Source organism: Notamacropus eugenii, chromosome 6, assembly GCF_028372415.1.
Source record: "Notamacropus eugenii isolate mMacEug1 chromosome 6, mMacEug1.pri_v2, whole genome shotgun sequence".
NCBI lineage: Eukaryota > Metazoa > Chordata > Mammalia > Diprotodontia > Macropodidae > Notamacropus > Notamacropus eugenii.
In genome coordinates, this window is record NC_092877.1 from 293,613,568 (window position 1) to 293,640,063 (window position 26,496).

Genomic DNA, 26,496 nt, shown 5'->3' on the forward strand with positions numbered 1-26,496 from the left:
TGAAGTCCACTGACAACATTCCTGAGCAATAGTTACTTTGTTGGCTTATTATGAAATAATTCTTACTCTGAAATAATGAACCAGTAACTAGGAGGTAGTTAAGAATATGCATAGCATTTAAGAACTATAGGTTTTTTTTACTTACAAATATATATATATAAGGTTATGATTTATTATTCCTCTTATCTTTAAGATAATTATTTCTTTTATAATAATGGTGAAGAGTTATTATCAATAATAACAGATAATTACCATTAATAAAAACAACTTAGATGCATACAGGTTAGTAAATATTAAGGCCAGGATAACTCAAAGCTGAGTATTTTGACTAGTAGTCTTGTAGGTATTTTAAATTATTCATGTTATTGATTTACCTTTTAAATTTTCAGTTACAAATTCTCTACCTCCCTTCATTCAACTGAGAAATCAAGAAATAGGATACCCATTATACATATTTCCACATTAGCAATGCTGCAAAAAAAAAAAAAAAAGCAAGAAAAGTAAAGAGGGAAAAATATGCTTCACTCAGCACATGGAATCAATCAGTTCTCTACCTAGAGGTAGATAGCATTTTTCATCATCAATCCTTGGAAATTTTGTTTGGTCATTGTGTTGCTCAGAGTTGCTAAGTCTTCCACAGTTAATTATCAATTCAGTATCGATGCTACTGTGTACATTGTTTTCCTGATTCAGTTACTTCACTTTTTATCTGTTTATACAAGTCTTCCCAGGTTTTTCAGAAACCTTCCCCTTCACCATTTTATAGCATAATAGTATTCTATCGCAATCATATGCCATAATTTGTTCAACATTTTCCACATTGATGGGCATCACCTCAGTTTCTAATTCTTTGCCACTACAAAAAAGCTGCCATAAATAGTTTTGTACATATAGGTCCTTTTCATTTCCTTTGATCTTTTTGGGACACAGTGATATCAATGGGTCAAAGGGTATGTACAATTGTATAGCTCTTTTGGGTATAGCTACAAATTATTCTCCAGAATGGTTTGACACAACTCCACAATCAACGTATTCATGTCCCTATTTTTAGGAATCCCCTCCAGTATGTAATTTTTCTTTCTGTCATATTAGCCAATTTGATGGGTGTGAGGTGATACCACAAAGTTGTTTTCATTTCCATTTCTCTAACTATTTGTGATTTTGGGCATTTTTTTCATGACAATTGATAGCTTTGATTTCTTCTTTTGAAAACTGTCTTTTTATATTTTTTTTGACATTTATGAAATGAAGGATGGCTCTTATTTTTATAAATTTGGCTCCGTTTCCTATATATATTCTCATGCTTAGTCACTGATCATAAGTTCATAGATTTAGAGCTAGAGAAGATCTTAGAGGTCATCAAGTCCAATCCCTTCCCATTTTATAGATGAGGAAACTGAGGCATAGAGAGGTTAGATGGCTTGCTCAGTGTCACAAGCCAACAATGAAGGTAGAATGTGAGGTCTCCTTGACCTCAATTGTAGCACCCTATCTCTTATGTCACTGAGCTGCTACTGGCCCACTGTACTATGTAGTCACTCATAAAAAAAGAATACATTTAAAGAAGCTGCATAGCATAATAGATAAAAGATATCAGATTCCAGAAGACCTGAAATCTACTGGCTGTGTAACCTTGGGCAAATAATTTAACCTCCCAAGGCTCTCAGCAACTCTCCAAGACTAGAAGTTGCAGAGAATCTTCCAACCTATACTGGAAGGTAGACTGGCAAGTTATACTTTTCCATTCTTTGTGTAATTCAAACCACATACCAATACCAATTCACATTATATAGTCATGTAAGGTTTAGAAAATCATTCTTCTCCTACCACTCATGTGAGTCAGGTAGTCTAAATATCATTTTCTGCAATGTGTAGATTTTACAAAGAGGTTAAGTGAGTTGTCAAATATACAAATGGGCATAACTACTATATTCCAGTAATTATATGAAGACTTGGATATACAGACATACATATAAATACTGGTATGCCTCCCAAACTCTAGGTTCTATACACTAGAAGAAAAGTCTTGTAATGCTAATGCCACTCCTTGATCAGTTTTTTGGCACACACTCATACACATTCACTCCCTCATTCTTGATAGACATTTATTTAAATGGTCCATCCTTTGAAAATTCAGAAACAGGCCAGATGAGGTGCCTGGGAACAGCACCAGGCCAGGGATGGGAGACAGAGGGACACAGTCATTAATTCCTTAGAAAAGGCAGCCAGAAATAAGTCTTCTTTTGAGTTTGTTGGGGATCTGTTATGAAATTAAGATATTCCAAGAGTATGGGTACAGGTCACGTAGAAAAGGCTAAATGACTAAAATAAGCCTTCCCCTATATTCAGTCAAAGAGAGGTATTATCTAACTTGTTGGTTGAGCATAGTCAGTCCCCTATATCCTGGACATATGAGCCCTTCACAATGGGTATCAGGATATATTAGCTCATGAGTTCTTAACATGGGGTCTTTGAACTTAAAAATATTTTGATAACTCTATTTCTATAACTTTTGCTTTGTGATCCTATATATTTCATTGTTATGCATTTAAAAACATTACTCTGAGTTTATAGGCTTCAACAGACTGACAGATGAATCCATCTCACACACACATACACACAAGATTAAGATTTCTGAGAGATATGGGATAGATAGATAAATAAGCATTTATTAAATACTTTCTTTGTGCCAGCATTGTCTTAGATTATGGGTAAACTCAGGGAAAGATTTTTCTCAGAATAAGACTTATCCTAGAGGTTCTCTTACGATTCAGGCTGATGCCAAGGTCAGAGGAGTAGATGGTTTCATTCCCTGGCACCTCTAATTTGCCTGTTGTTAGCTATTTAGGAGCATTCTGGTTCAGCTTGTTCTCTCTGGGTTCTTCCACCTGCAGCTTAGTTAATTTGGTTAGAGGGCAGTAAAGGAGGATGAAGTCAAGTATTTGACCCCCATTTAGGCCAGTTAGCTTTGTTCTTTTCTATAGCCACTCTCTGTAATAACTATCCAACTATCTAGAAAATGTCTGCTATTGGTCACAAGGGGGACCAGATGAGAGTTGGTGGACAAGTCAGCAAAAATCCACTGCTAGCAAAATAATGCAAAACAACTTTCTTATATATGTTGCATGTGCTTTATCTGAGCCTACAATTGGGTTTTGGCTAAGTGTAAGCTGAGGAGAAGATGTAGTATGTTTCTTCCAGAAAAGTATCCTGCCTCCAGCTGATGATGCTTAGCATGAAGCCAACTGTCCTATTCTGAAGCAACAAAATCCTCACTCTCCATTCTTCTGAGTGAACTGCTCTGCTTTTAACCCAATGCTCCTACACTCACCCAAGCTTTCTAGCTTAGTACTTGGACCAGATATTTATTTCACTGATTGGTAAATTTCTAGTTATGATCCTTAAAAGGTTTTACAACTTGTGGATACTGACATTGTGTTCAGACTATGTTGGGGGTGTAAGCTCAGTTTCATGTGGACAGTCTCAGGCAGGTAAAAGTGAGGACTTCTAAACCTCAGAGTTCTCATGAGGCCCCCCAGGGAACAGCTGGGAATTGAGGCATGAGACCCGGGCTATCTCAAGCATTTCCGCCTCTTCCCCGTGGGAAACTTGCTGGGGAGAGCATCCCACCCTTGAGATTAATCCATGGTCTGAGCACACCTGTTGTTGTCTAACGAAGGGCTGAGAGCAGGCACGATATTCAGGTGCAAACTATGCTGTGGGAGAGCTTAAGTAGGGTCAGGAAAGCCTGAAGGCACTCTTCGCACTGAGGGACCCTTAGAGGGCGGAAGGTCCCTCCCCTCTCCCACTCCCACTCTCTTGCTGTACGATCCTTGCCTCCTTGGGAGGAGGATTCCTCTCTCCTGAGGAAGAATTCACCCTGCACATGTAACCAAGACCCTGAGTAAAGCCTAACCCTTGTTCGACTCTGGAAAGTCTCTTCTCTCATACGTTTATCCGGTTTGGCCGCTGAAGACCAGGAAAGGTAAGACTTGGGTTGCCCATCGGCCTTAAGGCCGAACAAGACTATACCACCTCTATTCAATCAAGGTTTGTCCACTCACTCCTTTGACTGAGATTCGCCATGTTAGTCTTATCTCTAGTGCTGCTAACCCTTTCCTAACTGCCAAAAGGTGCCAGCAGAACACAAGGCATTTTTGGAAAGGGAAAAATAATGAGACTATAGAGTCAATTTGCGAACTAAGGGACATCAAAATGGACAATAGAATTTATATCCAAAAAGAAGCTGAGAGATCAAGTAATCCAACCCCCTCATTTTACAGAAGAGGATAAAAAAGCCCCCAAAGGAGGGATGTGTCCTTCTAGGTAATGGCAGAGCCAGGGTCTTCTGATTCCAACTCCAGTGTCTTTATAGAAAATAATTCCAGAAAAATTCAGTTCCATAATTTCGTAATCTGAAATATGGTATGCTGCTGTTCTAGTATAGGAGTCTTCTACTTATTAAGACTTGGCTTACAAATGACTAGTGCTGTTATTTCCTCCCCTTCATGACCCTCCTTCCTGCCCTTGGAAACCTTGGTGGTTATCCAGGAGGCTAGAATGGTTGCTACTCTCCTAGTTGCTGAAGCTGCTGATGCTTGGTGGAGGTTGATCTCAAAATTCCACCTATATAGAGACTGCCTTGCCATCTCCCTAGCTCCAGCTTCCAGAGTTCCTCTACCTCCTCCACCTCCCTAAGGACTATGACATTCCTAATTATAAGAGCCCTCACTGAAAGATGTTCCTCCTAGTCCTACTTTCTTCTGCAGGTTCCTCCTGATTCTGAAATGCTGTAATTCTTTGTGCTCCCAGAATCCTCAGAACTTGGAATATATTTTTTCCACGGAAACAATGATATAAACAATAATTAGCCCTCCAATATTAATACTGTAACTTTGTACTGAAGTATAATTAATATATCTTAATACATATTGTTATCCTATACATATAATAGCATAAACATATGCTTGCATACACATACATACATGAACATATATGTGTGTATACAATTATATTGATATATATGAATGTATATAGATATATAGGAATATATGAAGGATTTGTGACTTCACCAGTGTGGAGGAACTCCTGGTATGAAAACACTATCCACCAACACAGCTGGTAGCCTGTCTGTGCCTTCTTGAGAAGTTAACTGTTAAGGGATTTGTCCAGGGTCTAGTAAGGGATTCAAGTTATGGTTTTAAATTAGGCCTTTTTGACTTCTGGGTCTCTGTTTACTATGAAAGCTGCCTCTATGATTTAAGTTCATTGAGGCATTAAGTTCATTTATTTTTTTTTTTGTCATATTCTCCCCAACACTTGGCATAGTTTTCACCACACTGAAGTGTTTAGTAAATGTTTGATGACTCAAATTCATGAATGGGTTAAAAAAGAGTTTTCTCCAAACCCATAGTCCTCCACCTCTGAAAAGAAGGTAGAATGATGTGTTTTCTCATTTTTTTTGGCACCAAGCTTGATTATTCAATGACACAGTGTTTAGTCTCTTTTTTGTGTGTTCCTTTCATTTGTGTTGTTATAGTCATGATGTATATTGCTTTCTTGGTTCTTCACAGTGCACTAGTTCATAAGTTTTCCATGCTTCTCTAAATTTTTCATATTCATCATTTCACACAGCAAATCATACTGTATTGGTGCACTACAATTTGTTTATCTATTATCCAACCTATGAGCACCTCCCTCAAACTTGGATATTTTTACTCCATCACAGGGCAGTATTGGAAGTAGAGCAATGGAACAGGGCCAAGGAAGGAACAACATTCTCCAGGACCTTCCACTTCCTGTGTCCGTAGGACAATGCAAAGATTGACATGGGCAGGGAGCCTCATGTGGATGAGATTCTACTGTGCCTCTTTTATTTATTTTTTACATCAAATTAAATAAAAATCCCATTCCCATTAGGCACTTACCTACGTGCAGTTTTTATTTGTTGTATTATATAAGTTTAAACTCTGATAGCTGATTGAGTGACTTCACTCTCACTTTGCCTCTCCTATGAAAGAGGTGTAAGGAAATTTGGCCGCATCATTTGCATATCACAGGAAAGTTCTTGTTCCATGTTTCCTGAACTATAGTTTTGATCTTTATCACTTTGATCCTCATATCAAAAGTTGCATAGGGCACTAATAGGAAAGCATTTTGGGGGTGGGGTGGGGAGTGGGACTTTACAAGTCAGCTGTGGCACTAGTTTAAAGTCAGAAGAACTTGGGTACTAATCCAGGCTCTGATGCTTATTAGATGTCTGGCTCCTGATTCGACATTTTGCATCTTATCACCAAAGTTACCTAATCTGTAAAATCTTCAGCTGAGTGGCAAGGTGGTTCAGTGGATAGAGTCTTGGGCCATGAGTCAGGAAGACCTAAGCTCAAATACAGTCTCAAATTCTTTCTAGCTGTGTGACTGGCAAACCATTTCGCCCTATTTGCCTCAGTTTCCTCATCTGTAAAATGAGCCAGGAGAGGAAATGGCCAAATACTACAGTATCTTTGCCAACAAAACTCTAAATGGGGTCATAAGGAGTCAGACCTGATGGAAACAACTGAACAGCAACACCACCACCACCAATATTTGCAGCCTTTAACCGCTCTCTCACAGGGTTGTTGTGAGGAAATGCTTTGTAACCTCTAAAACACTAAGGAAGTGTGCGCAGATAGAAATTTTTATCTCCAACCCAATAAACATGTCAGCAGCACCCAAGATACTCTACTAGGTGCTAGAGATTCAAATGATGACAGCACTACCAACACCAAAAATGGTTCCTGCCTTCATGGAACTTACATTCCACCTAATCTAAATACTCCTAGTAACATGGATAGATACTTGAGAAGCCTACCAATCACCTACCCTTTCTATCCACCCGACATGTTTGATTACTCTTACATATGTGGCCTCAACCAACTAGAAGATGAGCTCCTCGAGGGCAGGGACTGACCATCTCACTTTTTGATTTGTTACCTCCAGCACTAAAGACAATGTTGGTATGTAGTCAATACTAACTAAAAGTTATCTTAATTAATTAATTAGTTGACTCACTCTGGCACTTTACAAAACTCTACCTATACCCTAAAACCAACTACCTCCAACTGCTAAAAAAAAAAAAATCTTCACATCAGGTATCAGTGGATCATTGTACATTCTGCTGCATTCATTCTCTCTAGTTGGTTTGATTGTTAAGACATCTTAAATAACTAAAATTCTGGCAAATGCATGAAATACATTTCAAAAGAAGAACAGAGTTGCATTTTTGAAAGCAAGGCAGAAAGTTAAATGGTTTCAGGGAGATGGTGGGGGGAAGTTCTATAAGTGAACTTCAAAGATGATGGGCATACCACCACTAAGTCCAGCTATATGATTAATTAAAGTCAAAAGACTTGCTGTAGTCCAGTAGATCAAATAGCAGTGAAGGTTTCTAGCCTAATCATGACTTATTAATTCAGCACACTAAATTTGGGGTAATGGCTAGCAGTGGCAGGGATCTTATTGTGATGGATTCTGCCATTAGATGACATTATCAGGAACATTAGAAAAGATAGGGAGGATGTGTGAGGAAGGGCAGAAAATTCAAGGGAATGGTGAATTAATATAGAAAATGAGCTGCAGAATAAAACAGTAGATGCAGTCATATTCTTTCCATAAAAGCATGGTGAGTTGAAATGGCTTCCTTATAGGCACACAAGGAGCCATGCTGAGTTCAATTGTTGAAGTCTGTTTATGAGTAGAAATGGTGACATGCAGAACTACATCAATGGAATGTAATGGCTGGGAATTCATGTATGAAATTCAAGAAACTTGAGGAAACTTCATAATGACAATGTTATCATAGTGTTGCCCTATGGAATTACATATTCTCATTTTTTGCTTTCTCTTGCATTCTTATGACTGCATATGCTTGAAACAAAAACAATGAAAATACATTTATGCTACTGTATGAGCGACAGAGACTCAACAGGGAGAATCAAAAGTAATTAGAATTGTTTAAAGATTAAAAACAATAGAACTCCTGAGGATTATACACTATAATAAGGGGAATGAGAAATGAAAGTACACAAATAAAGGTGATAAAAGGCTGAATGTGATCAGGGTTAAGTTAAGGAGGCTGACAAAGTGGTCTATGTAAATTTAAGATGAGAGAGATCACTGATAGCTGAGGAATTCAGGAAAGACTTTCTTCAGGAAGGAGCACCTGACGGTAGCTCTGAAATAGAAGGATTTCAAGAGTGGAGACAGTAGTTCTAATGAAAGATTTGGTTAAAGAAAGGAATAGTTAAAAAGAAGTAGTGGGACAATTGAAAGATTCGATTTCCTTAAGTTATCTTTCACCCCCTCTCTTCCTTTTTCCCTTTCTTGTCCCCCACTATTTATAAGCCTACTTAAAATGTAGTGGATACCCACTTCCACTTGGACTCAGGGTTGGACATCCTCCAAAATAGTGTCAAACATTTCTGATAAAGAGAGGTTTATTAAAGTTCTCTGTTGTGTCTATCAAGAAATCTTATATGATCATACCATGGGAATGTGAGATATCTTCTTGTAAAGGAATGTCTAAAGCTGTACTATGTTCTGCCAAATTAAATTCCTTTTTATAATCAAGAAAGAAGAAACACATCTGACATTGTCTTTGCCTTTAGTCAATGCTGTGATTCTAAAGACGTGGTCCAAGACTGACCTTAAATTACATTCTCTTCTCATATTTTCATCAAATATCCCTAAACAGGATAGATAATAGAAAGTGAGTATGTGGCTCAGGAGAGAAGCTATTGTTGAACTATCAATAGCCCTTTTTGAGTACCACTAAAATTTTTCTATAGATGGAAAGGTTGTTCCTGATTGCTTATGACATTTCACCGCTTTCACCAAACTCTAGAAAACCTTAGTATTTGTCAAGTAAAATTTACCAGTCAAAAAAATATGGCCTAAAAATGTGACCTAAAAATCCACATGAAGTAAAACAAATGGAATAATTTTTATTATTTTACTATGACATACAATTGGATAGGCAACCCACTGAGTGAGGAGACAGATTAGATGATAGATAGATAGATAGACAGACAGACAGACAGACAGTCAGACAGATTATGTAGAAGCACTGCAAATGGACAACTGAATTGGGCTCAGGACTGAATAGAAGGAAGAGAAGAAGCTGCACTGCATATGGGAAACTGCATAATATTTGGTCTTGAAACAGACAACTTATCTTTGAAACACAAATATTCTTCCAGGAACGTTATATAGTTGTGAATCATAGAAGACCACAATCTGAAGAATCAAAATGACAATTCAGTTAAAGGACAATGGAGAGATGAATGGGGGGCATAGTGATGGGGCATATTGCAAATGATAATTTATGTGCAAAAGCTCATATACAATCTATCATTCAAGATATATATGACTAGAAAAAAGAAGCAAGCCAATTCTAATGCAGGAACAAGAGATAACAAATGAAAAACTTGCATGATGTAGTGGTTGCTTATGTAATGTCACAAGACCAGAGAAAAGACCTCAGCATGTTGGACGGACACCTTACAGAAGGTTTATGGGTCACATGAACAAGGGTCACACAGGATAAGAAGATATAGAAAAGCTGTCACTTGCACACTGGAAGCATTAATCGCACTGTTCAGATTTGAAATCCACTGATATATAGTGATGGAGGGAAACTAAAACAAAGTTAGTAGAAGTCTTCCATGTTTATTTGTTACAATAAGTATTAGTCAATTAGTATAATTAATAATAGTATATTAAATATTATTTATTTTATAACAAAGGCAAGAATTTTGGATAGCTCACCTTTGTATAGGACCAAAAGGCTTGCAGAGTGCTTTAAATTACATCATTTGATCTTTAGAACAACCCTGTGAGGTATTGTGCTTTTGTCTCCACTTTATAGAGAAGGAAACTGAGGCTCAGAGAGATTAAATGACTTGAGATTCTAATCCAAAGTCTGCTAACTCCAAGTCCAAGACTGTCAACTATGCCAAGCTGCCTTTCCATTAGAAGTTCATTTTCTCTCCCCTTTGAATATTATTTTGGAATTCAGCATTCATAGAACCTTGTCAGAACTGGGAATGGGGCAGGAACTGAAGAAATGCGAAAGGATTCCAGCATCTTTCTTATTCTTTCATAAATCCTATAACATTTTAATAATAAAATAACAATGGCCATAATTAGTTTTGAAATAATTTGCCCCTTCCTTCCTTCTTTTCCTCCCCTTCCTTTCCTTTTTTTTGAGGGGGGGAGGGTATGTGGGAGCGCTTCTTCTTCCCCTCCCCCCAAGCAAATGGAAACCAAGTGTATATGTATTTTATATTCAGTAAACAATCTCAAGTGCAAAAATCCTCCATAATTTAAAGGAAATCATTGATTGGTGACACCTCTTTTTTCCTCTTCTGGATTTCCCCAAATGTAGCAGTCTTAAGTCAGAATAACTCAATGGAACAGAAAGTCATTTTCAGTCATGCCCCAAAGTTGTTCTGTACATTAAAGAAAAGTTAACTTTTCCCCTCATGGAAACTGAAAATGAAGAGTTTTAGAGAGGAAGATGTTAATCTTCCATCTTTCCAAAATAAAAAGCCAGACTTGATTTGATGCAAAATAATTAATCTATAGAAAATTAAGTTGGAGGTACAGGCAAGATGGGAGCAAGGTCCAATTATTTAGTTTCTATTGAGATGCCAAAGCATGTCTTGCCACATGCTTCACATGGCTAAACCTTCTAGAAGAAAAGAAATAAATGAATTGATATACTAAGCTACTATATTTTTATCTCCCAGAGGATGAAATGTGTATACATTTAGAATGGCTTCACTATTAATAATAGTATCACAGATTTAGAGCTAAAAGGGACCTTCGAGCTCATCTAGACCAATATACTCATTTTACAGATGTTAATAACTCACATGGATATAGCATTTTGAAGTTTGCAAGAAATTTTCCTCATCACAAGTGGGGAATATAAGTCTTATTGTCTCCATTTTGCTGTTGAAGAACCAGAGACTCTGGGAGATTAGAGATTCTACAGTGTGAAGCAGAATTTAAATCCAGGTTTACTGACTGGTAATGTGTCCCACAGTGTATCCACTAGGCTACATTGTCTCAAAATCAGCTGTGTTTGTCCTTTGTTGCTGAAGAAGACCATGCCATCAGAGAAATAATGACATGACTTGCACTTGACTTTGTTTTGAGTGAGTGAGGGCTGTGCATGTCACCAGCCTCACTTCTCCTCCAGAGCCATCTGTTTCCAGTGACCACATGTTCATCAGGATACTGGAGATGACCCAGGATGCACTGGGAGACCTCGGGCCCTTTAGGCCAAGGTCTCTGCAGGTACACACTTAGGGTTAGGCAATGTCCATTCATTGAATAGGACTGCTTAAGAAGTAGCCAGGGCATGGCCCCTTTAATGAGGACAAGAAAAAAGAAAGACATCAGGCTTGGGGGGAAACATCAAGTTACTATTGATAATTACTCTAAAGCCAGGAGTGTCCAGAAGAGCCTTTAGGCTGGGGTCCACTGGTGTCCCAGCTTCAGAGTGCAGTAGGTTTAAAGTTTTGGGAAAGGAAAAGACATTACAGGACAGGGCAGGAAAAGACCAGACAGGATAGGACAGGACAGGAAACTAGCCAGTAAAACCCAAGTCAACTGGGCATCTTTTGGCCATCTAAATTTACCTTCCTTTGGAGAAGAGAAGGAAGGGGAGGGGGACGCAGATAACAGAGGAGGAGTTGAGTTACCCAGCTAGATGGGTCCCCATTCAGCCTGCTGCATCTATTCACAGGACTGTGTTCATCCTTTGTTGCTAAAGAAGACCATGCTATCAGAGAAATGATGACATGACTTGGACTTGACTCTGTTTTGAGTGAGGGAGGGCTGTGGAAGGTCACCAGCCTCACTTCTCCTTCAGAGCCACTGGAGATACCCACTAGGCTACATTGTCTCAAAATCAACTGACATATTACAAGAATGATAAATCGAACATGCTTATGTTCTTTTCTCTTCTTCTATCTCCTTATCAGGATCCCATCCTCATAAACAGGGGAGCTAGGTGGTGCAGTGACTACCAGGCACAGAGTCAGGAAGACTCATCTTTCTGAGTTCAAATCTGGTTCCATACACTTACTAGCTGTAGGACTCTGACCAAGCCACTTAACCCTGTTTGCCTCAGTTTGCTCATCTGTAAAATGAACTGGAGAAGGAAATGGCAAACCACTCTAGTATCTTCATCAAGAAAAATCCAAATGGGATCAGGAAGAGTCAGATTTGACTGAAACAGTACAATCAAGAAATGGAAAAATTCAAATTATTCCACAGACTTGGTCAAACCCTCAAGCACCCACTAGAGCAGAAGTATCAAATACAAGATTAAAACATAATTGGGACACATTTAATAAAATAAATGTAAGGTTAATAGTGGGTGAGGGGAAGAGTTAAAGATCTTCCCCACCCATTATTGGTCTCAGATACCTTTTGTTAATTTCTAATGAAGCACTGGGTCAGAGGGTTGTGCCCTCTACCTATGAAAGGTGTATACATACTCTGAGGTGAGGCTTTCCTTTGGGGCTTATTTTGTGGAAGAAGGCTGGTGTGCCAGATGAGACTGTGGGTAGCCAAAGAACTTTGGGTAGTAGAACTAAGGAGTTCCACAGCTTTGAAAACCTTTATGTTGGTGCTTCTCTCTCTGGTAACTATGTATGTATGTAATAGTCAGGCAGTTGGACCTGACTATTGATCTGTGATATATGTATTGCTTATGGTCAGACAGTTGGAAGCCCTGTCTGTTGGTCTTTATTTCTCTGCTTGTATTTTGTCTGTTGGTATATGTGTTTGTTTAAAATGATTGTTGATCCCTCAAAAGCTGCTTTCCTTTTAGAAAAGCAGATCTAAGAACCTGTACAGCAAGCCCTCCTGTGTATGCTGAGGTCCTTGATGTTACAATAAATTAAAATACAATAAAACATACCTAATGTTAATATGCTTTTTTAAGTCAATATGCTGTGTGCAGGGATCCTTATGTATGGTTTAGGGGCCCCATTTCTATTTGAGTTTGACACTCCTGCTCTAGAGTTGTCTAGTTTTGTTATATGGCATGAATAGTAACATGAAACAAACTTCAGATATATGGGGACATCTCCACCTCTATATATTATTTCACAGGCAGTAAAATTGTTAGGAACTTAGAGATCATTTATTCTAACTTCCTTCATCATTTTCTAGATAAGGAAACTGAGGTATCCCCAAATTAAACAATTTCCCTAAAGTTACACAGGTAGCAAATTGCATGTGTGGGATTTTACTCAATTTGTCTTGACTCCAAATTCAGTATCTCTAGCAAACAACATTGCCTCTATGGTGTACACAATTCTTAGCAACTTGACAGGTAGGATGGTAGAATGTGAAGGACAGATACTGTGTACAGAGTCAGAAGACTTGGGTTCAAGTTCAGGTTCCAACACTTGTTAACTTCATCATTGAGCAAATCATTTAATATTTATGTAATCATGTTTATATTACCTACCCAAGGAGGTAATTGGGAGGAAAATTGCTTTTGTGATCTGTCTAGTGCTTTATTATTAGCACATTTATTAATAGCACTGTCTAGTGCTATTATTGTTAATATCATTTTTATTATGATCAATTTAGAAATGAGAAAGTTTGGAACAATTTGATCCCTGATCTCCTAGTCAAACTGCACATACCATGACTAAAAGCTTGTGTTTGTGACCTACTGGAGAAGACAATGGATTGGCTGCCCGGTCAACCAACAATCCTGTTTATTAGTACAGTGATGAGTATATGTCTGCTCCTGTTCTTCCTCCTGATGAGCAGAGCACCCAAGAAAGGAACAGGAATGTGGAATGTTACAACATTTCTGGATGATCAAACAGCATCTTCTTCATGGTGCTTTGACACTATCCTCTACTTCCCGACTCAAAGACCTTGGCTCCTATTAGCTCTTGACTATCAGGATAAATATAAGGCACTGTTTATGTCTGAGACAGAAGAAGGATGTCTGCCTCTGCCCTAAATCTTTTGGCCTTCACAGGTTTAGGGAGGGCACAGAGTTCATGGAAAATCAGTGAATATCTACTTTTTACAAAGACTCATGGCCATTTTCTGCTGCTTTTATCCTCTCATATTTTAGACTTTATATAATATGCTTTCTATGCAATTACTGTTCTGAAGACATTTGCAGTAAAGTTATTACAGACTGTAAGAGTAAGGCAAAAAGAACTCTGTTAATGACTTCCTTCACATTAGAGAGTGATGTGCTTTCATTGTATGTTCAGTACATAGTAACAAGATGTCACACCATTTCATGATCATCATCATCAGCAAATAGTCATGAGTATCTACTAATGTGTATAAGGTGTTGGGAGGATGCAAAAAATTAGAAAGGCATGGTTCTTGCTTTCCTGATGCACACAAAGAATGGGGAGCCTAAAGTACACGGATACAAAACAAATATATTGGTCCAGGCAATGGGTGCGGAAAAGTTTCAGCAGAGAAACATTCATGGAGGAGCTGAATATGGCAATAGAAAGATAATGGGATTTGGAGTTGAAAGAGCTGAGTTCGAATCCTATCTCTGACACTACTTGTGTGATGTGGGGTAAGCCCATTAAACTCTGACTCAGTTTCATTATTTGTAAAATGAGGCAGTTTTTGATCTATTCCAGCTTTAGATCTATTCTTCTGGACTAAGTGGCATAGAGGACAGCTTGTAAGACTTAGAATCAGAAAGATCCAAGTTGGAATCCCACAGCTTCAATTTCCTGTTCTACAAAATGGGGTTAAGAGTAATTGTGAGGATCAACTGAGATAATATATGGAAAGTCTTTCACAAATCTTAAAGCCTTATATAAATTCTAGCAGTTTGGTAGTCTGGTAGCACATGTATAGAGCACAGAACTTAAAAGTCAGGAAGACTTAAGTTTAAATCTGGCCTCAGACACTAAATGTATGACCCTGAGTAGGTCATTTACCTTATATTTGCCTCAGTTTCCTCTTCTGCAAAATAAGGATAATTACACCTACCTCCAAGGGTTATAAAGATCAAATGAGATGATATTTGTAAATGTCCTTAGCACAGTGACTAGCACATAGTAAATGCCATATAAATGCGGTTGTTATTGTTTGCTATCATTATTATTTTTCAGTTTTAGCAAGGTCAAGGAAGACTTCATAGAGGAGGTGGAGCCAAGCAGATTAGGTTGGATTTGGGGTGAAAATGCAATTTAGAAACCATTGTCTCCAAAGTAGCGGGAAGCTGGTCAGCCTGGGAATCTTGGCATGATCCCTAAGGGGTGTGATTAACTAACTGGAAGGTGGGGAAATGGATAGCTTCCACTGGTGCACTGCAGTCATTTTGTAATGGCTTGTGAGAGTTGATTGTTAATGTTCAGTGTGAATGTTCAAATTTCAGGAATTAGCAAACACTACAAATCAGGGCTTGATTTATTATTCTGTTCATTGTTTTAAGAAAGTGATAGAGAAAAATGTTATTAATTCAGATTATACTTAAAACTATGCTCAATGAAAAAAATTTTCCCCTAGAAAGCTACTTCTTAAACATTTATCAGCATGTCCCCTGACTGTATCCCATCACATCAAAAAAAAGTCAAGGGTCTTGTCTCTAAGACAGCTATTTTTCCCTCTCTATGCCTTCCCGCCCACCCCTGCACAAGATCCCAACCTTTTCTTTTCTGAACTAGGTGTGGGCAATGATAAAGGTACCATTAGGTAAATTCCTCCCCTGCCTTCCAGTATACCCTGCTCATGACCTGGCAGCTGTCCGTGGTGGAAGGTATGCTTTGCATGAGCACTGACCTCTCCCCTTCACTCCATCCCCTTCTCTTTTGTTTTAGGTGGGACTGTTAGTCTCACTGCATGAGAAGGCAGGAAAGGATTGTGGTCTACAGTGAGGAGCTCATTACATCACCTTTCTTCCAAAGCCCATTCCTCTTCTAAACATCCCTATTTTCATTTAAGGACACCACCTACCATTGCAGTCACCTGGATTTACAGACTGTGTCATCCTTGACTTTTTACCTCTGCTTATTCCAAGCACCAAAGCCAAATCTTATTTCTACCTCCACAACTTCTCTGGAAGAAGTCCCTTTTCCTACACTGCCTAGCTGACCCAACACCTCTAAATTGAACTATTGCCATAGCTTCCTAATTTCCTCTTCAGATGCTTATCTGCCAAAGAGATGTTCCTAAAGTGAAGGTTTGAACTTGTCACCCCTTTCTCCACAAACTTCAGCAGCTATCTATCACCTTTAAGATAGAATAAAACTCCTATTTGGCTTTTAAACTCTTTCACAATATGGCCCCAAATTGAGAAGCCAGTGAAACTGTTTTGGTTTTTTTTTTTTACATTTGTTCACAATCTCACAAAAAGACAAGCAAAATGTCCAAACATGAGCAGGAAATTAAGGTATGATGACCATCCGTTAATCAAAATCTTTTTCGAAAAAAAGTAATAGATTTCTATTAAGAACTTTCCACTAAGTGAATATCAGGGATAATTCATTTTTGCTTGCTATGCATGGTGAAATGATACATACAGAGAAACATGAATTCTGCTAAAAAGCTATTCTCCTGTTATAATCTATTATTTGATTATTGTTTTGTGCATCTTTCAATAAAAAAATTATCAAAAAATGAGATTTACCTGCTTGGCTAGCTACATTGATTAAATTAACTGAATAACTGATTAACAATTTATTGTTTCTAAGTCTGCCCTACTCCTCCGGGGCATACCCAGGTTTGTTCCTGTTGTTGTTTTTTTAATGAGTCATTCAATCATACTGCTCAAACTGAAATATTATTGATAATAAGTAAGAAATGATAAATATTATTTATGGTATTCCAACAAGAGGGAAAAGACTTTTGTACAACAAATGCAGCATTTAAAAAATACTGCTTATTCTAGACAAAAACATAGAAGCGAGAAGACAATCCTGCTCCAAGATGGTCTCTCTCCCAAGACAGACTGACTTTAAATTCTTTCTTTTCTTTCTTTGTTCCCTTGGCATCTAGACCATGCTGGGCATATAACTGGTGCCGAATAAAGGCTCAGTTTCAATTGTGTTTCAGTCTCTTCATCTGTAATATGGCAGGAGGTTGGGTGTAATTCTTTCCAGCCCTAGATCTATGATCCTATTTTTGATATATTCACCATGCTATACTAAATGAATCTTCACTATGCGACACTTTCTTCACATCCCATTATATTATATTGTGGTCTCACACCTCCTGTTCCGTAGTAAAATATTGGGATGGCCAGATAGAAACAGTGATAGAGAAATTAAAGGTGTTTTCATGGTTGTGGTAGCGGTATTCTCGGAGATGCAGTCTTGAGACGAGCATCTGGGATTTCAAATAGAAGATTTCCAAATAGAAGATATTCCCACATGCAATGTTTTTGTTTATATATTAGACAACTAAAATAATCAAGGGAGAAACTTCTATGTTGAAGAAACTACAAAGATTAGGACTCTCCAGACTGCAGAGACAAAGGCTATCAGGAGATATGATCAAAGAGTATAAAATCAGGATAGATGTATAAATATTTGTTCATCAAATCATGTATTACTAGAAGTGGGAAAATTCTTCACATCTTAAAGGAGATAGTTGTAGGGTGAATAAAATGAAGTGTTGTTTTTAAACAATGCTTATAAATGGAAATCCTTATTCCAAAAAACACTAAATGTTGTATGTTTGAGAGGATCTTAAATTCTAAAATGATCAACCCAAAGGTCAATTCATGAAGGATGGATTCCAAATAGGTTGACTGAAAATCAGGAATATCAAGAGAGCATTTTTAGTTTTTATAAGTCAGCACGGCAATTCAGTATAATTCATTCCATGCAAACATTTGCATTATTGCTATTTTCATTATTGATTTAATTCTAACTAATAAGGGAAAATTGATTAATGATAAAGAAGAGACAGGAGTCTCAGAATAATCATGTCACGCTGCAGTTCCTAATATAGATATTGTTCTAAGTGAAGAAAACACTTCAAAGATAAGCTCTAAGCCTAAGGATAATCACAGAATTCGAGTGGTGAGAGACCACAAGATGAGAGTTGCCATGTCACATAATTGATTCATTATAAAGGAGTCCACTAAAGTCCACACATACTTCTCACATGAAGAGTTGTAATTAATTTTGCTCTGTCCTTAGTCTGATTATTCTGTGGTAGAGAAAATAAGCTAAATCAAGACCAAAAGATATTATTTGTTTATATTTTTAGCTTGAAAAAGACAACTCCAGTGACATTAAAGATTGAAAGTTCTCATAAACACTATGATACTTAGAGCAGGACTCTTTGTAGTAGCAAAAAAAAAAAATAGAAACAACATGAATGTAATGGAATATTACTAAGCTATTAAGCAATAAGAAACGCTGGATATGAAGAATATAAAGACTCATGGAAGCATTTAAATGAAGTGATGCAAAACTGAAGGAAGCAAAACCAGGAAAACAATCTACATGATTGCAACAATGTAAATATATATGAAGAGAACAATAAAATCAATAACACAAAATGAAATTGACCTCTATGTAATTACAATGCCCAAGCCTAATACTGGAGAACATGTGGGACAATGAACTGTTTTACCTTCTTGGAATAGGAAGGGAAGTCCAGGTACGGAATATTACATGTATTGTTAAACTTAACCGATCTCTTGATTAATCTTGCTGAATTGCTTTTTCTCATTGATGATTCTCTGGGAGCAGTAGGGAAAGAGATATATTTGGATATGAAACTGATACGAAAACCTGACATATCAATGTAATTTTAAAAAATTCAACATCATTCTTATATCTTAAACTATCATTAAGAAAAAAAAATCTCATTCTCATATGCTGGCTTCTTAATACAAAGAGATCTTTGTTTTATAAATCTCTTAGCTTAAATTTGCAACAATTGTAGCAGATTCATTACTCCTTATACTAATGCGGTCTTCATCTGAAACTTTTTGTTTTTGTTTTGGTCCAGATTTATATTTCCTAACAATACTTTCTATTTTCTTTCTGGAAATATAAGCTGGACTACCAGAAATGTGTAGTAAGCATAATGTCTGATGAGTTTTGGTAGATCCTTTGTGGCAACCAAGACAAGTAAGGTAAAGAAATAGTAAGAAAGCATGCACTTGCTTTTAATTAGTTCAAATGTCCAGGTCCAGAATTGTATTACAAGGTGATAAAAGAATATAAAAAATTTGTGGAATTGGAAAATACTTTCTTAGTTGAACAAGATTTTGAAAATTATAAACCAATAAGCCAGATACCAACTATGAAAAAATTTTGCAACAGGTTATTAAATAGGAAATTTTGTGAGCATTTAGAAAAAATATATATTATGCTCAAACAAAGGGAGCTAGTATGGGTTCACTGAGAATAAGTTATGCCTTCCTGATCTCATTACCTATTTTTTTCTACAGTTAAGAGGATGATAAGGTGCAAGTGTAAATTGATTTCATGGAACCACAAAAGGTCAAACATAAGGTTCAGAATGAGATGAGTTAGTGGTTTCATTATTCAAATAGAAATGGCAATGGAGAGCATAAGACTGGTTATTTTGTGGGCTGTGCCTCAAAGAAAGGAATAAATTTGACAAAGGTCCCCATGATATCCTTGTGAGAAGAAAGGGAAGCATAAAGTAGTACTTTGAGGTGAATTCACAACTGGTAAGCATACCCAAATCACTTGGTAAATGAACATTGTCAAGCCAGATAGAAATCTTTTTTGAATTATGTCAAAACTCTGTCTTTGGTCCTCTTCAAAAATGTTATCATCCTGGATGAAGCTACATAAAACAGATGATTAAATCTCTTGATACAAAGTTAGAAAGGATACTTAATACAATAGGTAACAGAAATAAGATCTGAAACTACCTTGTACTGGTTGGATGATGGCCAAAATCAACAAGATGAAAGGAAAGGCACAGAAAATTAGTCTGATTTTATACTGATTCTAGTATTTTGTATGGCATTTGTTTAAAACAATAAAGTGCATTCCACAAACCTTTGTTAAGTTTCCATAATATACAAGACACTATGGTAAGAACCTAATGTGAAATTATTTTCTTGCAATTTGCCAATTTCACCTAAAACTGGTATGTCAGAGAGAAATCCCTTTTATTTGACCACTGCAGGGACTTGTAACTTCATTATAATTACCTTCATACAAAGCAAACTCCATTTATTTATTTATAGTCTATTCTTTCTAGGGGGACATCAGTGAGCAGCTTTATACTGGTAATTTCAATTGGATAATTGGAGGAACTGACCATAAGATCACAGATTTAGAGCTAGAAGTAATCTTAGAGACGACTGAGTAAACCCCTACCTGCAATTCTTAAAGTTGAGGAAACTAAGGAGCAAGGAAGGTAAATGACTAATTCAGGGTCACACAAGCAGGGCTAAGGCAGAATCTGAACCCAAGTCTTCCTGGCTCTAAGTCTACTGCCTTATATACTGTGCCATGTGCTGACCTGGGATCCAAGAGACCTGGATTCTAAGACTGATCAAATTGTACAGCTGGGAAACTCACATCATCCATCTAGGCCTTTTTCTTCATGTATAAAAGTCTTAGCACATACTTCAGCAAAGTTTCTTAACCTGGGGTCAATAAGCCACTTATAGATTTCAAGGGGTCCATGAATTTATATGGGAAAAAATTACACCTTTATTTCAATATAATTAGTTTCTTAGTAATGGTAACTCATTTCTAAAGCACTTTACAATCTCATTTTATCCTTACAACAACCCTGGGAGGTGGATAATATTATTATTTCCATTTTATGGATGAGGAAACTCAGGCATACAGAGATTAAGTGATTTGCCCAGGGTCACACAGCTAGAAATTATTACAGACTAGATTTGAACTTAGGTCTTCCTGATTCAAAACCCAACTCTCCCTCCCTTCCTTCCTTCCTTCCTTCCTTCCTTCCTTCCTTCCTTCCTTCCTTCCTTCCTTCCTTCCTTCCTTCCTTCCTTCCTTCCTTCCTTCCTACTATGCTACCCAGCTGTGTATGTTTCCTTTGTACTTCTATGGGTTTCATTTTATGTATTTGAAAACATTATTTTGGAGAGGAATCCATAAGCTTCATCAGAGTGCAGAAGGGGGGAGAAGTCACACACACACACACACACACACCACACACACACACACACACACACACACACACACACACACACACACACACACACACACACACTTGAGAATTCCTGGGCTAGAAGATTTTTATGGTTCTTCCCGGCTCTAAAATTCTTTGATTCTTCAACAAAGAGAGTGGAAAAGAGGGGTTGCAGTCATTTCTCTTTGCCAGAAAATGCTGTTAGATGCCTTGGGTGGAAAGTGAACAGCTTAACCTTAAACAGATTTTAATTTTTAATAGAGTGGAATAGGTCAGCTGAAGCCTGGTCCCTAGGAAGCCTTGGTACAAGCTAGTACTGTGAAGAGTTCTTTAACATGCCCTGAGTTGGTATTCCAATCCCAGTAGGAGGGTATGTGAGTATGGGGCTGGAGGTAGAGAGAACTTTGAATAGATAAAATGTCTTCTATGAGACTTGATTCATAACTGATCAAATCCTTTATTTGGCTCCCTAGGATCTTACTTTTACCAGTAACTCCCACTAATGAAGTCTCAAACTGAGTTCATACTCCTGTCTTGAGATATTTATCTGTATAAGGAGGAGGAGGAAACTATCACAAAAGGGAAGGAAAAGGCACCTTTGTGTTCAAAGTACAAATTTTAATAAATAAAGATCAGTTTTCCTACATACTTAAAATGGAGGTTGGGGCCAGAAAGCAGTGGTCCAAATATTATGCACACAGTACAAATGTTCTGACATGCAAAAAGTCTCCTGGGAAATTAAAGTCCCTAAAGGGTCAGAAAAACTGACCCAGAGCAGAGCAGCCAAGCTTTTACTCAAAGAGAAAACAAGTATAGATGAACCAGGTCTGACTAACTTCACAAGCTTCGTAAAGTCCTCAGATTATCTGGGTATTAGTGCAAGCAGATCTCAGCTGTCCATAAAAATGAGAACATGGTTTAAAAGCTGCATTTGAATTTTAAAGGTGCTCAACATTTCTAGTATTGTTTACTAAAAAGGTCAACACTCGAGTCTTTTATTCATGCACATCGCTGCCTCAATCTAAAAGCACTGGGTAAGTCCTGATGAGTTTTCCACATGGCATATGCTGGAAATGTGTTAAATGCACAGTTCCAGAGCCAAAGACATTATTTTTTCAACTCACTGAATCTCTTATTAAAAAATCTTTGCTCTGCCTATTCCTGGGGTGTCTGAGGATAGACCAAAGCAATACTGGATCACAAACTGAAATGACACATTAATTCACAACAGTAACAAAAATAATATGGCTTTCTTCCCAACCCTTAAATCTCCTCCTGACCCCACTTCTGACTAGTCTAGAAAAGGGGAAAAAAGAAGCATTTAAATGGAACACATATCCAATTTCAGCCCTAGCATGAAATCTTTGGCTTTTTTTTTTTTTGAACAACTATTCTGCTCAGATATATGCCTGGTGCCCTGACCCAAATTCCCAGCTCTATACATATATTCACTTCAGTTCTTAGTTCTTTTTTTCTTGCAAATCAAAGGCATAATATTCAGAGACCTTCAAGTAAGATTTGTGTTAAAATCATTAAATGCCCACACAAGTAATTTTTTATTAACTGGACCCAGTAATGATACATAATACATACCAATTTTATGGCAGGGAAAATAATTATTCACTTTAGTACGCCAAGAATATCTGCTGTGTAAATTAGAATTGTCTTGGTAACAAGTCCAATGATATACACATTATGAAAAAGTACAACTTTAATGCTAGGGGAATCCTGAATTGACTGCAGGTGTGCCTCACCTTAATTCTTAAGAGAATTTAATAAATTCCATCTTTGAAAACACCATTCCCTGATATATTCAAGAGCTGTTCACTTAAAAAATACATTCTTCACTTTGCAAAGGGCTTGGCTATGGTTTTCTATAAAAATACTGTTCCCCAGTACATTTGTTATTTGTTTTGATTTACAGAAATCTGAGTGGCCAAGCATCTCACCGACGTGTCTTGGTTGTCACAACTGTAAAATGAAAGTTGGACTAGATTAACTCTCAGATCCCTTCTATATGTAACTCTATGGTCCTATGAGTTAAACAGTTTTCACAGAATTTATGTAAGTAAATTGATTTGAATTGTTACAAAATTTTGATTTACCTGCAATTTTTCAAGAATCTTTTGCACAAAGAAAGCCATTATCTGTGAATTCAGACATAAATATTATATCCCAGAAGATAAAGCTGATCGGTTGATTGATGTAGAGATAGGGGTTAAAAGAAATATGATATTAATAAATCATTTCCTCCTAATTGGTTAGGCTGTGCTATAATTCAAGCCACTGCCAGTAGTACAAGAGTAATATAAGATCAGCTCCAAACTCAACTCATAGAATCACACACTCATAAAATGCAGAGCCTGGATATGGCATTAGGAAGTCTTGTTGTTCAGTTGTTTCAGCCATGTCTGACTCTGTGTGACCTCATTTGGGATTTTCTTGGCAGAGATACTGGAGTGGTTTACCATTTTCTTCTTCAGCTCACTTTACAAATGAGGAAACTGAGGCACACAGGGTTAAGTGACTTGCCCAGAGTCATAAAGCTAACTGAATTTAAATCCTATCTCAGACACTTTCAACCTATGTGGCTCTGGGCAAGTCACTTAACCTCTGAGTTTTCACATCTGTAAAATGGGGATAATAACAGTACTTTCCTCCAAGGATTATTGTGGGGATCAAATGAGACTGTAATTGTAAAGCATTTAACACAGGACTTGGCCCACAGTAGGTTTTCTGTGACTATCATCATCATCATTAGTTGGGTGTTCTGAGGAAAGTGATGACCTCTTAGCTTCAGTTCCTTCATCAATAAAATGAGGGTAATAATAGCACCTACCTTAAAATGTTGTTGTGAGGATTAAATGAGATTTTTGTAAAGAACTTTGCAAGCCTTAAAGTGTTATAGAAATACCAGTGGTTGTTATCATTACACATCCAAGTTACCATTTCTCCTTTGTGAATGGAAATAAGTTGACATCACTGGCTAGAAAAATGTGTGCATGCACATACATATTTATCTTGCCTGCCAGTGTACCTCATGGATGTAAGACACTCCAATATATAACATCTTGAACAGAAAGTCACAAATGAATATTAACCTCTTTATTGCATTAAAAAACATGATTTAAGAGCTTCAGGATGGTTAAGAACTAAATTTGAAATCTAATAGGCCTTGAATACTGTGTCATTGTTGCCCATCATGGTTAATTTGAACAAGAGAGTGAGTCTTAGGGCTCTGGGAAAATAATTCAGAACACAGAGGAAACCACAAGAATAGGCTTCCATCACAAAGAGAACAGACTTAGCTGATCTGCCATTAGCAAAGGAGTGAGCCAAACTCTTCTCCGTTCACTTCCACCCCTTCCTTTTCTTCCTTAATCTCTCATTCAGTAGGGATGCTCAAAGACCCCAAAGTGGAGATCTCAGAGTAGAAAAGACAGGTCGATTTCCTGTCTCAGAAACAATAGGAAGTGAGGAAAAACTAATGAAGACTCCTCACCTTCACTAACATGTATCAGAAATAGGATCTTTCCTATATAAAAAGGGAAAGATTGGATGTCATTTTTCTTGCTGGGCTACTAGAAAACTTGTAGCATGTTCTGTGTCTGTCATTCTTGAGGCAATAAACAACGTCCTTCAATAAATATTATTTGGTTTCCTTTCCTAGGGTGGATGCTGATTTACTACAAAAATTACTCATTTTGAGAGGTATTTGCTGCCAAATACAGGAAATAAAATAGTCATAAAAACTTGATTTTTTCCATGTTAAGAAAGAAATTCTACAAATGGAAAAATAGCACAAATTCAGGGGGATATGGTGATAATTATGATATAGTTAGAATATATATGTGCTAGGGAATAATGTGGGAAAAGGTAAGTGTGAAGCCAGTGCCTAACTATGGAGGAATTTCTCTCCCAGCTAAGGTATCTGGTCCTTTAATCTTAGTATCTAGGAAGAAACCAGTCAAATAAGGAGGTATGAGTTACAGATTCAGTCCTTTTAAATAACAATGAATATCCTACTAGATAAAAGTATGAGATATTAGAATGCTTTCTTGTTTTATTAAATGCAAGAGTCATGCTGGCTCTGAAGCAATCTCAATTCATAACAGAAAGGTATTGTCACACTAGCTTCTGTGAATTTATGTTTTTGGAATCACTGTAATGAAAACATTACTCTATCTCAATACTACTCATCTTCACCTTCTGGCTCCCCTGACTTCCTTCCAGTCTCAGTTAAGATCCATCTTCTATGAGAAGCCTTTCTTAACGTTCCCTCTATTGATTATCTCCAATTTATCCTAACTACATCTTGTTTGTATATATGCGTTTTCATGTTGTCTTTATTAGACAGAACTCTCTGAAGGCAGGGACTGCCTCTTACATTCCTTTGCATCCCCATACTTTAGTGACTGGCCCATAGCAACACTTAATACATGTTTATTGACTGACCAAGTCATGACCTAGAGGGTTCATTTCAACCCTAGTGTTCTATAATTCCATATAATAATTGGATTGAGTACACTGGATGGGGAAAAAAAAGTCTTGCAGGGATCTAAGAGCCTCGGCAGCTTAACTTTTGAGCCTCCCTTATTATAACCTGACCTTGAAAAGGCCTCCCTTTGTACCCCCACTGACCAATCTTGGTGATATATGACTTTTAAATAAATAATGCATGGGCTGTTTCTGCTATGTGCTATGTACAACTTTGACTCAACAGGGACTTTATAAATGTTATATGAGAGAGTAAGTTTTCTTTAAAAAAAAAAAAAAGAAAGAAAGAAACCGTGGATTCTTTCAATGCAGACATCAAACAAGTCTCCAGAAAAATGTTGATCAGTGGGTACTGCTTTCATGAAAGAGAATGAGAATAGCTGGCAGGCACAATTTGACCAACTCAGTGACATTCTAGCATCTCACAAAGATTTACTCAGATACAAAAGATGGGAGGCTGGGGGGCGGGGAGAGAGAGAGAGAGAGACAGAGACAGAGACAGAGACAGAGAGAGAGAGAGAGACAGAGACAGAGACAGAGACAGAGACAGAGAGACAGAGAAAGAGAGAGAGACAGAGACAGAGACAGAGACACAGAGACAGAGAGAGGCAGAGAGACAGAGAGAGGCAGAGAAAGAGAGAGAGAGATCTTTTTACCCTTTCCTTTATCTTTTTTCTTCTTTCTCATGCTCTCCCTGCCAAATATTCCACAAGAAAATTGCCCTCAGATAATTTTGTAGACAGCTAACTTTTTACATTTGCAAACCAGAACCTCTAACATGTAGCAGTGGTAATGATGATGATGATGATGGCTGACATTTATATAACAACTGAA

General features: G+C 37.4%; 1 protein-coding gene and 1 long non-coding RNA gene across 4 annotated transcripts in view; one reads left to right on the forward strand and one right to left on the reverse strand.

Moving 5' to 3' along the window:
- ENOX1 (ecto-NOX disulfide-thiol exchanger 1) overlaps positions 1-26,496 on the reverse strand; it is a 341,922-nt gene that overhangs the window by 280,813 nt on the left and 34,613 nt on the right. The gene's annotated exons all lie outside the window — the stretch shown is intronic.
- Positions 3,657-5,926, forward strand: LOC140509552 (uncharacterized). The gene is made up of 2 exons (XR_011968813.1): positions 3,657-3,985; positions 5,729-5,926. It is a non-coding gene; the product is annotated as an uncharacterized lncRNA (long non-coding RNA).